This window comes from Natator depressus, chromosome 11, assembly GCF_965152275.1.
Source record: "Natator depressus isolate rNatDep1 chromosome 11, rNatDep2.hap1, whole genome shotgun sequence".
In the NCBI taxonomy this organism is placed as follows: domain Eukaryota; kingdom Metazoa; phylum Chordata; order Testudines; family Cheloniidae; genus Natator; species Natator depressus.
Genome location: NC_134244.1, coordinates 74,901,633 through 74,916,151, shown reverse-complemented (window position 1 = coordinate 74,916,151; position 14,519 = coordinate 74,901,633). Strand labels below are relative to the sequence as shown.

The 14,519-nt window shown below is 57.0% G+C and overlaps 1 pseudogene; it reads right to left on the bottom strand.

The window, feature by feature from the left end:
* The window catches only part of LOC141996305 (butyrophilin subfamily 1 member A1-like), a 183,880-nt pseudogene that overhangs the window by 18,348 nt on the left and 151,013 nt on the right, over positions 1–14,519 (bottom strand).

Genomic DNA, 14,519 nt, shown 5'->3' with positions numbered 1-14,519 from the left:
CCTTGATAATCTGTACGTTATTCCCTGATAACCTGAAACTTCTGTGCTTAAATTCTGTACCGTTCACTTTTTTAAAAAACATCATCTTAATAAAAATTTTAAATCTGTAAACTCTCCAGGGCAAGGATGGTTCCTCACTATTGGTGTGTCCAGGGCACAGCACAATGGGGCCCGCATCTTGGTTGGGCCATTTAGGAGTTACTGTAATATAAATAAATAAATAAGAAAGGAGGTATTAAGGAGAGCAAGTGAGTGCACGCAATGCCTCTGAGCGTGGTAGGAATGGCCCCTTATTGCTGTAGGAGAAAGCAGCGCCATCTCCCAGCCACACCTGTCTTGGGTGAGGGCATGGGCAGCAGGTATCACAGGCCAGGGGAGGCTCAGCCTCCCCAAACAGCCCAGCCTGCCCAGCCCAGCCCATGCTCTGCCCCCAGCCCCCACCTGCCTGCTTCCAGTTCCCTCTTTTCCGCTGGGACTTGGGCAGGGGCAGCCAGCATGTGGCTGGGACTGGGGGCAGCTGGGGCCGGTACAAGCACCGGCCTATGGCCAGGACTCAGGGTGGTGCTCCGGGGCAGGGGGTGGCTGGGGTGTCCTGGGACTGGGGGGCCAGTGGCTATGGTGGGGGGGCACCGGCAGGGAGGGGGGCGGGGACTTGGGCAGAATGGGAGAGGCCCAGGGCTAGGGTCCTGCAACGGGCAGGTCACGTGCTGCCCATAGGTGAGGGCTCTCGGAGGATCTCCCAAAGAGCAAATCAGCCCCCGGCCCCAGTGATTTTACATGTCAGTGACCCACCCAACATCTCCAGTGCTGGTGCAATGTCAGGGTTGAATTAGGATCAAGGTCACCACATCTCTGTGGCCCCTCAGCTCCGCAACGTTTAAACAATTCTAAAGTGAGATTCCCAGAGGCGGTCTGGTCTGTGCTCCTGTCTCTGAGAGCCGGTAACACGGCTTCGGTGCCTATGCCTGTCGGGTCCTTAGGCTTCCTAGGTGTGTCTGCAATCTGCGGGTACCGGGCGTAGGCGTGCCCAAGTGACTGCATACGCTGGGCATCACCTCTGGCTGGTTGGGGGCTCACGGGAGGGCTCGTGGGTCTCTTTTTGGAGTCTTTTTCCTACGTTCACCCTCTTGAGGGAGAAGGCTGGGGCGCTGGCACGCATGGCCAAGGAGACTTGGGACCAGGTCAGCCGCCTCTTGGATGGCTTCCTCCATAAGGAGAAGTTTCGATTTTAGTTCCTGGTCTTTTCAGGATCTGTGTGAAGGGGTGTACGACCCCTCGTTAGGCCACCAGGGACAGACCAGTCGCTGCAGGCCTCAGAAGGCCACGTCCCCTCAGCCTTGCTGCACCCGCTCCCAGTGGAAGCGACAGATAAAAGGAGGCGGCCCAGCCCAGCCTGGGCCGGCTGAGGAGGAGGAAGGACGTGTGTTGCAAGCTCCTGCAGAGAGGCCGGAGGCTCCCCAAGCAGTGGGAACCTGAGACCCGGACTGCACTGTGAGCGGCCAGGCAAGCGCAGAGGTTGACAGGGATGCTGAGCTGCGGCGAGCCGAGAGGTGTATGAGAAGCGCCCTGGGGTAGGAAGTGACCCAGGGAACGTAGTAGGAGCTGATGGTTCATCCCTTAACGTGCAATTCCCTGGCTTCATCGGGCCCTGGATCGGCACCCGGTGGAGCTGGATGGGCCCGGGTGACCCTGCCACTCCCCCACTTCCCGCTAGGTTTGGCTACTGTTTGTTCTGCCCGGCCCAGAGGGCCAGAACCCCAACGGTGGTTGCCTCCTCCAGCCAGGATGCTCAGGGGCCACAGACTGTTTGTTTGTTTGTTTGTTTTGCCCCCCTGGGGGCGATGAACTGACTATTTGTTCTGCCCAGCCCAGAAGGTCAGGAACCCGAACTGTTACTGTCGGCCACGGGCAGGAGGCTCGGAGGCTACAGACTGCTTGTTCTACCCTGCCTGCGGGTTGATATTTGCTCAGCCCTGCCAGGGATCCTGAGACCCCACGGTTGCAATTATTTGATCCCACAGGGAGTCCAGACACGTGTGTGACGGCATGGGGGGCGGGTGGAACCTGGGCTTGGGGACGCTAGCCCCTGGCCTGGCCCATCCCTTCTGCCTCAGGCTCTTCCCCTCCCACCAGAGCCCAGAGCCCCACGCTGCACGGCCACCACCACCTCCCCCCACCCCCGGGCTGCCTGAGTGCCCCCAGCCCCGGAGAGCCAGGCGGGTGGCGCAGCCCTGCTCCCGCAGCCCCGGAGCACCAGGCAGTGGGGTGGGTGGCGTGGCCCCCCTACCCCAGTCCCAGAGCACGGGCAGTTGGGCAGGCAACATGGTCCCCCTCCTCCAGCCCTGGAGCACCAGGTGGGCACCTCCCCTTAGCCCCAGAGCACCCCCTCAGCCCCGGAGTGCCGGGTGGGAGGGCAGGCAGCATGCCCCCCCACCAGCACCAGAGCACAGGCCGGCCCCCACTAGCCCCAGCCTGGGGCCCTGGCCATGGGGGGAAGAGCCCCCCACAGCACAGCACCAGGAAGCAGGAAGAGGCCTGGGGGTGGAGCGTCAGTGGGGCCATGCAAGGCTGTTTGGGGAGGCTCAGCCTTTCCCGGCCTTCGATACCCACTACCTCTGTGTGAGGAAGTGTGCAACCTCCACACTGGATCTATGAGCGTGGCCCCCTTTGACAAACAGCCCCCCCCATCACAATCTGACGTTCAGTTGGTGAGAGAAACCCACTAAAACGTGAGTCTACAATTCCCTGGTCCTCTTTGCTCCTAGACTTAGGGCTAGGTTCAGAAAGATTTAGGCGCTTTTCGTCAGTAAAACTTTCGTTGGCCCAGGGTGTGTTTTTTTCAAACTCTTGACCGACACAAAAGTTGTACTGATAAAAGTGAAGCGTAAACACAACCCTGGAATGTGACTCACAAAAGCCAGCACGCTACGCATGGACCTGCCTACGCTGACAATGGGAGGTGCCAGCCACAGCCAGGAACCCTCTTTGGAGATACCCGCATCTGTTGGGTTTGCAAGAAGCCAGGGGAAACGACACGTCCCTCCCACCTTTGTAGCCCCCTGGTTAGAGCACTCACCTGGGACGTGAGCGACCCAGGTGACAGCCCCCCTCTGCCTGAGGGTGAGAAGGGATTTGGACAGGGATCCGCTCTTTTCAGGAGCGTGCTCTGAGCACTAAGCTATGGGATACTGTGCTGTGAGGCCCCGTCAGTCTGTCCTAGTGAAGCTGTTGCCCTCTGGATAAATAATTAAAGCTGAATTGGAGCAGGGGGACTGGACTCTGGTCTCCCACCTTGTGGGTGGGTACGCTAACCACCCTCCGATAGCGTCAGTCTCATGCGTGTGTTTTCTTGTGCTCTCTCCCTCTCCTTCAAAGAGTGATCTGGGCCAGAGCCTGAGAGAGGGAACATAAACATGAGTAGGACCCGCTTGCCGGGGGGTTACAGCACTGACCAGCGTCCAGGCCTGTGTCTCCAGCGCAGCTTTAACTGGAGAGACAGAGAACGCCTCACATCAGCATAGCCCCATGGTTCGAGCACCCTCCTGAGTCACCAGCTGCCCGGGGGGGCCTCTTACCATAACCCAGCTGTGGCTCTGAGGCCCCAGCCCCGTCTGGAACCAGGTCGGGGGAAGAGCCGTGCAGACAGCTGTGGGGAGCTTCAGACCCTCCACCTGCCCTGGGCCGGGGGATGGAGAATGGGGATATGGGCTGGGGGCTGTTCTCAGGCCCGCCCAGCCTGGGCACACGGGGGGTCTGTGGCTCCCCAGCCCTGCTCCGGCTTCCAGCTTGGCTGGGGGGCAGGGCCTTGAGGGAAAGAGGCGGGGCAGGGGTGGGGCCATGGAGGGAGCAGGAGCTCCTGGCAACTTACAAATGTAGATTTTTTGTTTTGTTCCAGAACTGCACTCAAAAGGAAAACAGTGTAAACGTTTAGCGCCTACAAGGCCACCGGACGTTGAGAAGAGGCGTTCGCATGGCACTTTTGCAGCCAGCATTGCATGGTAGTTATGTGCCAGGGATGCTAAACATTCGTATGCCTCTGCATGCTTTTGCCACCATTCCAGAGGACATGCTTCCATGCTGATGACACTCGTTAAAAAAAAGTAATGTGTGAATTAAATCGGTGACTCAGCTCCTTGGGGGAGAATTGTCTGTCTCCTGCTCTGTTTTACCTGCACTCTGCCACAGATTTCATCTCCTAGCCATCTCGGATGATGACCCAACACGTGGTGTTCGTTTTAAGAACACTTTCACTGCAGATCTGACAAAAGGCGAAGAAGGACCAATGTGAGATTTCTAAAGATAGCCATAGGACTTGACCCAAGAGTTAAGAGTCTGAAATTGGACTCCAAAATTTGAGCGGGATGAGGTGTGGCGCATGCTTTCAGAAGTCTGAAAAGAGCAACACGCCAATGTGGAAACGACAAGATCCAAACCACCGAACAAGAAAATCAACCTTCCGCTGGTGACATCTCAATCTGTCATCAACATGGGCGCATGACCTCTGGAATGGTGGTTGAAACGCGAAGGGACGTATGATTCTTCAGCACATCTGGGCTGTCAATATGCTGTGATGCCAGCTACAACAGTGCCCTGTGAATGCCTGGTCTCCCTTTTAGGTGACACTGTAAACGAGAAGTGGGCAACATGAGCTCCTGCAAATGTCAACAAACCTGTTTGTCGGAGCGACTGGCTGAACAAGTAGTAGGACTGAGTGGGCTTGTGGCCTTTCAAGTTTTTCATTGTTTTATTTTTGAATGCAGTTATTCCACTTCTGTTACGTGTGAAAAATGCAGATTTTTCTTCCCCATAATTACAGCACTTACTCCTCGACGACATTTGCTGACTGGCTTTAGCAAGAATCATTAAAAATGGGTCTTCACACAGTTAGCACTGACTGTCAGCCCCTGCCATGTCGTGATACCGTTCAAAGCCCCATACACTGGTTTGAGGAAGGTATTTTAGTGCTTGTAGGCCCGGAATGTATTCAGCTGATTTTTAGAGCCCGTTAGACTTTTGGTACGTTTTTCAAAAGCATCTGTTTAAAATAATGTAGGTCTGGGATCGGGCACCTGACAACACAGATGGGGGCCTAGTGGGTTGTCCAAAACAGGTTAGGCACCAGGGGCTAGCTCCACAAAAATATTGAGGTGGGCTTGGCTGCTACTTTCACTTTAGCTACCTAAATCTGACACTGAGATGCTGCCGATCCTCAACCCTCCCACAGCTACGGCCTAAATGAAAGGGGACTGTTGCCCCCTTACTAACAGTCAGTGGGGGTGTTTTGGTTGGCTAGCTCCCAGTCCTAAAAGGGGGAAGGGTCGATGGGAAACCAGGACCCTATGACTGATAGTCCCCAGGAACAATGGGGAGAGGCCAACGCTCCAGGTCAGCCTGAATGACAGGGCGGGCAGGCTAATGAGGGAGTCAAGAGGCCAGGGGGGTCCCGTCCTCCGTGTGAGCTGGATTTGCCGGGGTCAGACAGACAGAGTGGGGCCGAGCTAAGGAGAAAGCAGGGGCCCGAGCTGAGCTGGGGAGCGGAGCTGTGCCGATCCAGAGGGAACAGTAAAGCAGCCCAGAGACAGCAGACCTGTCCTGGGAGCAACCAGAGCCCGAGGGGCCAGAGAAGCAGCCCAGGGAGCGGGAGGCAGAGCAGGAACCGTGCAGAGACCGAGTGGTGGGGCTGGGGCGGGAGCCATCCGGAGCTGGGTGGGGTGAGCAGCTGGGGAGAGCGAGGGGGACCCTGGGAAGCGGGCCCTGCACAGGGAGACGCCTCAGCCCAGAGGCTCTGCAGGCCAGGCTTGGATCGTAACCCCGACAGGGCGGGGGCGACACTGGGCAGAAGGGTCCTGCCACTTCGAGCCTGAGAGCGTGTGGCCACCACCAGAGCGAGTGTCCAACCCGCAGCATCCCCGCAGCACGGCCAGGGCCAGAGAAGGGGCCTGGGACTTACAAGGAGCAGACTGTGAACTGCCCTGACGTTCCAGAGACGCTGTTTGTGATGTTCCCTGCCACAGAGCGGGGTGATGTGTTTCCTTTCACCTTTCCCATTTTTCCTTATTCTTTTTTAAATTAATTGTTGATTAAATAACTTGCATTTGCTTTAAATTGTATGTACTGGTCAGTGGGTCAGGGAAGCGCCCAGTGCAGAGAGTACCCCAGAGTGGGGACACCCTAGCCCCTGTCCTAGGTGACCACCGCAGGGTTGGGGGTCGAGCCCCCCAGGACGGCCCAGGTCACCATCAGAGCGGATCGCTCTCAGATCCAGACCCACCTCTTTGTGAGGACCTCCCGCGATGAGAGCAACCCACCCCCGCCCTTGCCCACCCTCCACACACACACCCCTCCTTGGTAGAGAGAGGGAAACAGGGAAAAAAGAAGCAAGAGAAGAGGAGAAAGGAGGGAGGAAAGAGGAAAAGGGAAACCAAAAAGGATAAACCCCAAGGTCCCCAATGTTTCCAAGCATCAAAGTGCTCGGTAGGAAATCAAATTCTGCCCCCTTAAGCCAGTGTTTTCTGTGCCGAGAATTCTGCCTGCAGCAGGTGCATCAGCCCCAACAGGTTCCAAACCTCTCGGAGCCTCCGACCTTGTCCAAGGGAAGTTCGGTTAAGGGCACAACCAGAGGTAGGAAAGGAGAAAACTCCACACAGGCTCCTCCTCATGCTACGACGTGAATCCTAATTCTCTCCCCGTCCTCCAGGGGAGACCTGGCGAAGGAGACGTGCGGCTGCAAAGCCGGGGGGGTCTCAGCGACTGCCCTGGCCCTGCACCTCGGCCCTGCCCCGCTGATGTCGGGGTCTCTCTGTGAGGTCACCCCCTCCCCACCACCTTTGCCCAATGGGCTGAGGTCCTGCAAAAGGCCTTTGTGATGTCACTGCCCCCCCTCCCCTCCCCTCCCAGCTGATGTCCTGCCCCTGCCCAGCCTCTGTGGAGCTTGGAGTTGTTGCCCCCGGATCTCCGCACTCAATGACTGGTGAGTCGGGGGATGGAGCCGGCTATAAATAAAATACCAGTTTTTCATAAATTAGTCGACTTAAGGCCAGAAGGGACCATTGGAGCATCTAATATGAGGCCCTGCATCTCCCAGCCCTCCTGTGTATCACAAGAGCTGCTTTTTGATGAAAGCACCTTCCCGAAAGGCATCTAGTCTTCACTGGAAGACATCAAGAGATGGAGAATCCATCACTTCTCTTGGCAGTTTGTTCCAGTGATGAGTCGCCCTCCCTCTTACAAATCTCTGCCTTGTTCTAAGGAGAATTTTTCTGATTTCTACTTCCAGACATTTGTTCTTGTTTTGCCTTTCTTTGCAAGACTAAAGAGCCCTTTAAATACTTGGTGTTTTCTCTCAGCGAAGGCACTTGCAGGCTGCCATCAGCTCACCTCTCCATCTTTTTAAAACCTAGACAGACTGAGTTTTTCAATCCCTCCTTATAAGTCTTCTCCATCCTTCAATGTGGCTCTTTTCTGCACCCTCTCCAGTTTTTTTAACATTATTTTTGAAATGTGGACACCAGAACGGGATGCGGTATTCCAGTGTCAGTCTCACCACTGCTGAATCACCTCCCTTTCCATCCTCTCTTTATTCATGGATGGCATCACGGACTCACAGGACTTGTGCTCTCTCTCAGCCTCGTACAGTCCTTGGGAGGAACCCCCTTCAGTGTGACAGCCCTTCTCGGAGATCCACTCTCTCGAGGGTTAAGCCGTAGGCCCTTCCGCCTCCTGGAACCCCTCTTCTCTGAGCCTTGAGCATGCCTGTCTGCCGTGGGCCCCCTCAGGGAGTCCCCTCACTCTGGACCCCTGGGGCCTCTACTCCCAGAGGGAAGAACGCAACCCCGATCTTGAGATTGCCGTGACTCTCAGCCAGCGTAAAAGAGAGGGGTTTATTGAGCATCTGAACACAGCACAGCAAACTCTCAGGGCCTCAGGCCTAACCTCCCTCAGCACAGTCCATCTAGGTCTCTCCTGCACCCGTGTGGGCTCTGGCTGTTTTCTCTCCCCAGTCCAGAAGCCCCCTCTTTCCAGCTAAGCATCAGATATCACCTTCCCACAAGCCTGTGTCCTTTGTCTTTTGTCCCAGGTGAACAGGCTGCCTGGGTCTCCTCTATCTCAGCCTCTCCTCTCCTCCCTCTTTTCTTTCCCCCAGGCTGGAAGCAGTCACCGGGTCTTCTCTCCTCAACCCATTGTCCTACTACTGGCCCGACCTGGCTGTGACTTCCAAGCTGGGCCTCCCGCTCACCAGTCGCTGGGGTATCCATTCTCCAGGCCTTTGCCTGAGGGCCCAACTGTCAGGCGAGATCACCGCTGGTCCTCTGTAACAACAAACGACCTCTCCCACCAGTGCCACCTCGTTAAACAAACAGCACCCAGGGAAACTGAGTCCCACACGCGGCATGCAAACCATTGAAAAACCAAGAAAATCCCCCCGTCATCACCGATGGCTTTGGCCCTGTTCCCCACAGCATCGCACCGGGAGCGGATGTTGAGCGGCTCGCCCGGTATGACACCTAAATCCTTGACAGAGTCACGGCTTCCCGGAGTACAGTTCCCCCTCGGTGGCCTGCCTGCTCTGTCCTGCTGCCCGCTCCCACTGCGCCAAGAGGGGACCTGGTGACTGGAGCTGCTGTGGATGTGTGAGAGCGCCGGGCTGAGACCAAAGGGCACCTCCGTTCTGGAACAGAGGGGTCTGGCCGGTAGGCGCAATCGCCCCCGGTTTGGGGCACAGAAGGGGCTGTGGCTGGCAGCAGCTTGAAGCCCGTCCCCCAGCTGCGCTAGGCACTGTTTGAATGAATGCAACGTCCGTGTTACATACGGGCTCCGGGTGCTCGGTCGGAAGCACTGAACTGCCTCAGAGTTCTCTGTTTGCAAGGTCGGTGCCAGGAGATTAGAGAGACAAGGCGGGGAGGGGATCTCTTTCATTCTCCAACTTCTGCTGGGGAGAGACCAGCCTTCGAGCTCCGCAGAGCTCGTCCTCAGGCCCTGGTCTCTCTCCCCAACAGAAGCGGGTCCAATAAACTATATGACCTTCCCGGCCTGGTCTCTCGGTGTTTTCTGCTCCCACGGGCGTGGCTGGGAAGGGCCACAGGGCTCAGCAGGCTCAGGGAGAAACCTCAGCTCCACTGGAGACAGGAGGGGAACAAACCTCACAATCCGTGTGGTCACTGCAGGTCTGTGCATCTGCCCACTCCTCCCTCAGTGGCAGTCTGTGGGGGAGGTCTAGGGTGGCCAGAGGTCCCGATTTTAGAGGCACAGTCCCGATTTTTGGGTCTTTTTCTTATATAGGCTCCGATTACCTCCCACCCCCGTCCCGATTTTTCACATTTGCTGTCTGGTCACCCGAGGGAGGTCTGGCAGCCCCCTCCCCAGCCACAGTCCGTGTGTGCCCAGCAGTCTGTGCATGTCACAGCAGCCCCCCGCTCACTCCCACTTGGAGCCCAGATCGGGGAGGGCTGGGCCTCTGGTTTGTTTGATCCCTGAAGGGTTTTCTGGGCACTAACTGGGACCCCAAGTTTCTCCTAATTTGAGGAAATCCCTGTGAAAACTCACCTTTTCCGGGGGTCTGTTTCACACCCTCCGCCAGAGTCGTTCCCCATTCTTTCTCCAGTTCAGCTGGCAGCAGGTCTCGTGCGAGGGGCGGGGGAGAGCTGAGATTTCAGGCTGCCGTGTTGTGGCGGGATTGCTGCGATTAACTGGCTGAATGTGCTAATTCTGAGGACGAAACAGGGAAAGGGGCAGAGATCGAGAGTCAGGGAGTGAAATGGAGAAAATACAGGAAGCATTTCGAGCAAGGATGAAGTGCAATGACCAGAATCCAGAATATTCTCTGCACCCCTTGTCTAACTCTGGGCCCGATTCTCTTCCGCATTGACGGCCCTTTCCCTGTCTCCGGCCGTGTCTGGAGGGCTTTATGCCCTGTCCAGCCCCTTCACACTGCCAGGAAGGGAGAGGTGTGATGGAATCTTAGCCCAAAGAAGAACCAGGCCCTGTGTCACCTTCATGCTGGGTTTCAGATGACCCCGAGAAGTTGGGGGGCCACCGGCGCCTAGAGCATGGCCCTGCCACAGAGGCCCCGCCCCTGGTCATCCTCTTCCCCTGAGGCCCCGCCCACCCACTGTTCACTCCTCTGGCCCCCGAGGTCCCCCTACCTGCCCCTCGCTCCTCTCCGCCTCTTCCCCCAAGACTCCACTCACCCCCTGCTTGCTCCTCTCTGCCCCTTTCCCTGAAGGGGGGCTACCGGGGGGCCATGGGGCCAGGCACCCGTCCCTTTTCTCTGTCTTCGGTGAGCGGGGGGCAGTGGGGTCCTTGGGGAAGGAGGTGGAGCAGGACAGGAAGAGGCACGAGAAGACAGGGCTGCGGGGGAAAAGGCCGAGGGGGGGTGGGGCGCAGGTTTTGGGGGAAGAGGCGGAGGGGGGATGGGAAGAGGCAGAGCAAGAGCAGGGCATCGGGCTAAGAGGCAGAGGGGAGCGGGGTGCAGGCGGGGCCCCCACTTCTCTGGAGCTTCGCTTCTGGCCCTCGAAAGATGACCACGGGCCCACGGGCCTCCGGAGGGGAGACCCGCCCCACATCCCCAGCGTTTCCCCCCCGCATGGACGGCCTTTTGGGGGAGGCTCAGCCTCCCCTGGCCTCTTATACGGGCTGCCCGTGCTCAGCTCCTTCCACGCGCTGGAGAGGAGCAGCACCCAGGGGTGGGGCTGAGCCGGGGGGTGCTGGGTGAGGGGCAGAGGCCTCAGGAGCTGAGACCGCAGGGACACAGCGTGAGGCACCATCCCAGGCATCCCCATGAAAGGAGCAGAACAGGGTTTCCTTGGGGTGGGGAGCGTATGGAGAGCGTCCCAGGGTCGGTGGAGATGTATTGCCCTGGTGAGCAAGTGTGGCTAAAACACAGGCCTCGCTGTGAGCAGGATTTGAACCTGCGCAGGGAAACCCGATTGGATTTCGAGTCCAACGCCTTAACCGCTCGGTCCTCACAGCCGTGAGTGACGTGACCCCCTCAGGCCCGAGAAACTGGTAAATAATCACAGTGCCCAGGCCTGAAGTCCTCTGAAACACAGAATTCAAACAGGAAACCTGGCTCCCAAAGCAGAGGGGGATTTGGGGTTCTCATTGCTAAGCCATGTGGTTAAACATCAAACCAACCCCCTCCCGTGGGGCCTGTAATTGTTTAAAGATAGGGACATGGAGACAGGGAGAGGTTCACTGACCTGCAACTGGACCGAGATCAACTCCCCTCAAACCAGCTCATTCCTCACCGGTTTCTGAATGGTCATCACGTCATACAGACGTTTGCTCACTCCTGCCCTGGGCAGAAGAGAACCCCAGTGCCCTGGAGGTGAGAGGCCCGGACTGTGTCCCCGGAGTCCCGGGGCATCGTCCCTGCCCTGAGGCTGTGGCTGCACTGGGGAGTTTCTGTTTTGGGTGGGCAGGGGCCAGTGAGGCTCAAGCCAGCTCCAACGTCGGGGTCTGGGGAGGGTATGCTACTTCCACCCCCTGACTCACCTCAGCAGGCCACCCGCCTGTCTGGACTTGGGGGGCCTACCACCAAAAATTATAACTCAAAGGTGGGGGGGCTCAGCTCAAAAAGTTTGAGGTGCAGGGAGAGGGACAGCTAGGGGCTGTGTGTGGGCAGAGGGTAGCTCAGGGTGCAGGGAGACTCCTAGGGGCTGTGCATAGGGGTGTGCAGGGGGGTAGCTCAGGGTGCAGGGAGGGGGGTAGCTAGGGGCTGTGTCTGGGCAGAGGGTAGCTCAGGGTGCAGGGAGACTCCTTGGGGCTGTGCATGGGGGTGTGCAGGGGGGTAGCTCAGGGTGCAGGGAGGGGGGTAGCTAGGGGCTGTATCTGGGCAGAGGGTAGCTCAGGGTGCAGTGAGGGGGGTAGCTAGGGGCTGTGTCTGGGCAGAGGGTAGCTCAGGGTACAGGGAGGAGGTAGCTAGGGTCTGTGTGCTCTCAGGGCTCCCCTGCGGTCCCTGTACCCTGAGGGCTCTGCCAGCCACAAAGCAGCCGGGTCCCCCCGCCCAGGCAGCTCTTACCAGCTGCATGAGCAAAGGGGAGCAGCTTCAACCCCCTGCAGCAGCAGGAGACGAGGCAACGCTGCGGCTGCCTCCTCCATGGCACCAGTCAGAGCAGCAGCTGTCCTACGCTGCCGGACTCTGACTTCCCACCTCCGACCTAGCAAGGGGGTGGAGAGAGGAGGTGGTGGAGGGGGGGTGTGGAGCTACCCCAGGACTGCCCTGCTCTTGCACTGTAGTTTGGGGGGGGTGTAACACCCCTGTGTTCCCCCAACTCTGCCCATGGGCTCAGGACTTCTGGCCCTTGGGGAGCACCGGGGCTCGGGGCTCCAGAATTCAGCCCTGCTGCTCCCGGCTTCAGCTCTGCGGGAGGTGCTCGGGTTCGGGCTTTGGATTTTAGCCACGGGGCCCTGCGGCCCCCCGAAAGGGTTCATGGACCCCCAGTGGGCCACGAACCCCCTGTTGAGAACCGCTGGTCTAGAAAACATGATCTACGAGGAAAGGTTGAAAGAACTGGGTTCGTTTAATCTGGAGAAGAGAAGACTGAGAGGGGACATGAGAACAGTTTTCAAGTACATAAAAGGTTGTTACAAGGAGGAGGGAGAAAAATTGTTCTTGTGAATCTCTGAGGACAGGACAAGAAGCAATGGGCTGAAATTGCAGCATGGGAGGTTAGGTTGGACGTTAGGAAAAACTTCCTGCCAGCATAGTTAAGCACTGGAACAAATTACCTAGGGAGGTTGTGGAATCTCTGTCATTGTAGGTTCTTAGCAGGATCGACAGTCACCGCTCAGGGATGGTCTAGATGAGGGGTAGTCAATTATTTTTTGTCAAGGTCCAAATTCTTCATCAATGTACAGTCAGGGGCCAGACTGCAGAGAAAATCATTTACAAAAATAATAATAATGACAATATATAAATAAAAAGTTTCTGGGGTCTGTTCAAAAGCGTCTGGCAATCCGGATTTGGCCCGTGGTTCGCCTGTTGACAGCCCCTGGTCTAGATAATATAGGAGAATTACGGAGACCTCGGGAATGGAGGTTGTTCGTAACTTTGCCCAAGCCGTTATGGGCTGCTCCTCAGGGCGGAGTGCTCGGAACGGGGGCTCACACTCTGCAGCGGCTGCCCGGCAAGTTTCTGATTCTAGCCCCCTGACTGCAAGGGTGATGCGTGAGGCACCCGGGGGCGCTTTGGCACCAGTGGGTGCGCAGTGCAGGCTGGGGCCCTTTCAAACGCAGCCGCTCCTCCAGAGCGCGGCAGGCGGGCAGGAGTTCGGGCTCCAGCAGCTGACGCTCTCGGCCAGGTTCCAGCAGCAGCTCAGGGAGCTTCTTTCCTGGACTGAGACTAAGGTTGCAGGCTTGTCCCCCTCCCAGCCAGAGGCGGGAAACGGCCCCTGTGGCTAGTGCAGACCCCAGCACTCCTTCTCGGGAGCTCACAGCTGTGCCTGTGAACCTCAGCGTCTTCACCTGTACGTGGCTGGCCTTCCGCGTGGCAAGTGGTGGGTGGGGTGGGGACAGGCAGCCCCGATGTGCCTAACTTGACGATGCAGTGCCGGCACAGCACGGTATTTGTTGGGTTTTTTTGTTTTTCGTCTCCGCTGCTGCCTGACTGCGTACTTCTGGGTCCACGTGGTGTCTGGTTGACGGGTCCGTCTGTAAATCTGGTATTCGTATTTTTGAGGTTCTACTGTACTTAGTCCTGCCTTGAGTGCAGGGGACGGGACTAGGACGGTCCTTCCGGTTCTGTGATTCCATGGAAAGGACTAATGTGGGTTTTTTGATCTGACCTCCGGCAGTACACCAACAATATGATTTTACCCAGTAATTCCCGGAGAATTCAAAGGATAAGAGAGAAGGACAAGGATAAGAGAATACAAAGGATCCACTGATCAAGTTCCAGATCTCAGCTGTATAGTGGTGTGCAGTGAGCCCCTGTGCAACTGAGCTCCTTGGCAGTAGGAAGTATGCATCCCCTGTCAGTGCTCCTTAAATGCTACTCCACGCCTTTGCAGTCCAAGACTAGGTCTTTTAAGAAAGAATGCTCCACAGCCACCAAGAAGGGGCCAGGCTTTACCTGAGAGCTAGGTTCATACTGAAACCTGCCTCTGTCAGACATCTTTTACTTCCAAAATCTTCTACTGGACGATCTAGGCATATAAGCATCACTCCTGATCCCTTCCCAAAACCCCACCCCTGAATGCTACATGCACGTAAAGCAAATGTTGACAGATTATCTGTTTTGGTCAGGAGCCAGAAACATAGCTAATACTCTGACTCTGTGCAGCTCTCTCCAGAAAACCATGGCAAGAGAGTTTATTTGTAAATGGGAAGAAATAATTGCATTTTTAAAGTTCTTTGGGACAGTGATAAAAGTCATTTTAGACATGCAAAGTATTATGAACTTGGCATTCTCACACTTAGATGCTTCTGTAGGCTGTACTCATTGCACACACTGAGGGCTCCTGGCTGCCCTCCATTCCCCTCCCCCCCATGTGCCACCCTCCCATCCTCTCTATTTCACA